Genomic DNA, 2,940 nt, shown 5'->3' with positions numbered 1-2,940 from the left:
GTACTACTACTACTACTACTACTACTACTACTACTACTACTACTACTACCGCTTCTGCTGCTGCTGCTGCTGCTGCTGCCACCATCACCGCAGCCACCACCACCACCACCACCACCGCAGCTACCACCCTCATCACCCTCACCACCCTCACCACCCTCACCACCGCTGCTGCCGTCGATACCGTCACCGTCGTCGCCGCCGCCGCCACCGTCGCCGCCTCCGCCTACGCAAACACCATCAATCTTATAATCCCATTAACGCTATCGTAACATTCGCCGCCGTATACGAAGCATACTCCCAAGTAAAATAGAATGTGGAGACGGTTGCAGTAACATCCAGCAGGTGTCTAGTTTTGAAGTCAACTGGAGGACACAGCGTAGGCTGAAAAGATGGCGCGTCACAACAACGACCACAGCAGCAACTTAGAAAACAGCAACAAAATAAGTAACCACTGCAACAATAACTGCAACCACAAAGGCATCACCATCACCAATACTGCAACAACAAAACCAACTACAGTAACAGCAATAACAGTACGACAAAGACAACAAAAACTAATAAAACAAACAAACAACAATATCAAAGGCAGAGACATTCGTTTACTTGACGAGTGTTTATCGCGTGTGCATGGACTTTGAAAAAAGCTCAGTTAGTGATTGAAATCTTTTACACAGCAAAGGGGAGATAAAGAGTGTGTTGAATCTTTTACGCTGAAAAGGGGAGATAAAGAGTGTCTAAACTACGGAGATTCATGAAACTCAAGGATGTCAAGTGAGAAATATTTGCGCCGAATAAACCTCATTCAGTTACTGTACATGGGCATAGGTGATACGTTTAAATTTATAAACAACATCGCCTAAACATATCTAAATTTATAAACAACATCACAATATTATACTTGATACGTTGATTATTTTTGTTCTCTTTTTAGGTTGAAATGCAAATAATTTCATCTCTGTTTTTAATGTTATGTCTCAATTCGAAATATATCTAAATAATAAGTTCCCCGCTGTGTCATGCAGCAAGATATCTAGAAAGGATGAAATCGTGTTATATATGATAACCGCCAACCAACATTTTTAAGAACATTGTAATAAATAACAATAAAATTCCATTACGAATCCTGTGCGTATTCGTATTCCAAAATTTCAAATCCAAAGTTCAAATTGTTGTAAAACCTCGTGTTGTCAGGGGACTGTTATCTGCCTTGTGCGAAACAAATGTTCAGCTTCGACTTTTAATTCTGTTATACTCTATCAAGTTGGGTCGTATCTTGTTAATTACCCATGTTTCTTTCTTTATTTCTATAATCTTTCATTCAGGAGGAAGGTAGTAACAATGAACCTTTACAAATAAGTCTAAGACTACTGAGTGGCAGGGACGGAGGAAACCTGAAAGTGGGGACCTGGCTTGAATGCTTTCAACGGTGTGTACACACCTAAAAACATCTATACTAGAAGGTACTAGTGTTAAAACTGCCAAGAGATTAGAGCTAACATCCAGGATTATATGTGTATATAATTAGACACACACACACACGCACGCACACACACACACACACACACACACACACACACACACACACACTCACTCACACATATACTCGTTCGTACATATATATATATAGCACTTAGTCAATGGTCGATAGTACGGCACTTCGGCGATAATTCTTTGGAAATTGATGCAAATGTTTGTTCTGGTCGGCATCATATTTGAAGTAAGAACTTGAGTCGATACATCAGGACAAACGGACAAGAACATACCAAATAAATCTTATGTGTTCTGGGAGGAGCTCTGAACCCCTGGTTTCGATGCAAGTTTTAATATCGGAATGACTTAAAAACTTTGATATGATGATCTATTCTGAATATATCTCGCGTGATAGCTTTCAGATGAAAATTTGCAATCATATTCACAATTGCTTATACTCTACAAGTTACTTATGATAGTAATATCATTTTATCTAAATAGTAGTAATTAAGAAATGCCTTGGAATAACAAATGAATTCAACAAAGTTATTATATACATTATTTATAAAAAACAATGCCGCCAAATAGACGAAGATTAAAATCATGAAATAGTTTAATGAATTGTGTGAAGTCTTGTGGAATTTGTAGTGAATATATGAATATTAAATAATACTAGTTGTCCTGGAAATATAAGTAATTTATTCAGTGCATTTGAGCTGCAAATATTTTTACAAGTCAATGTTACTTTTGAACACTTGTACAAGGAACAGGAAGTGTTGCGCTCACAATTATAATGCCGTGTGTTCAATTTCTGATGGAGCCATTGCACCCTTGAGCAGTGAACTTCATTACTCGCTTTTATAACCTTATATCCTAATGTAAATGAGTACCAGCCCAGGGCTGAAAAGCTGTTACACCTCTCTCTCTCTCCAACTGGCACACTGGGGGAGCCAAAAGAGTGTCTGTGTGTGATCGAAACTAATCAGACATGTAAAGCAATTAGCTACTACGTTATGCTCTCTTGATTGCGAAAGCTAAGCTTTAGAACATGGGACATTTCTTTGTACAGATGCATTTTACCTCACGATTGAAGAAATCCTTTCCAACTAAAAATGATTCCTCGGCTTCCTCAAATTATATATATGATAATTATTCATTCAATTGTTTGTGTAAATAATCATATAATTACTCATCCGTAATTTTCTGTTTTAGAGTTTCTACACATTTGTTGTTTTCTCTACTATTTCAAACGCATTTATAAACCGCAAACTATAATCAATATTTTCTTTCTCTTTCTATCCCGGGGTGCTCATGTTAGCATGCAACATATAATTTATACGTGCATATGCACACTTACAGATGCTAATACATATACAGTTACATACACACACACACACACACACACACATATATATATAATACATACATACATATATATATATATATATATATATATATATATATATATAT

This window comes from Octopus bimaculoides, chromosome 6, assembly GCF_001194135.2.
Source record: "Octopus bimaculoides isolate UCB-OBI-ISO-001 chromosome 6, ASM119413v2, whole genome shotgun sequence".
NCBI classification, from domain to species: Eukaryota; Metazoa; Mollusca; class Cephalopoda; order Octopoda; family Octopodidae; genus Octopus; species Octopus bimaculoides.
This window is presented reverse-complemented; position numbering follows the sequence as displayed.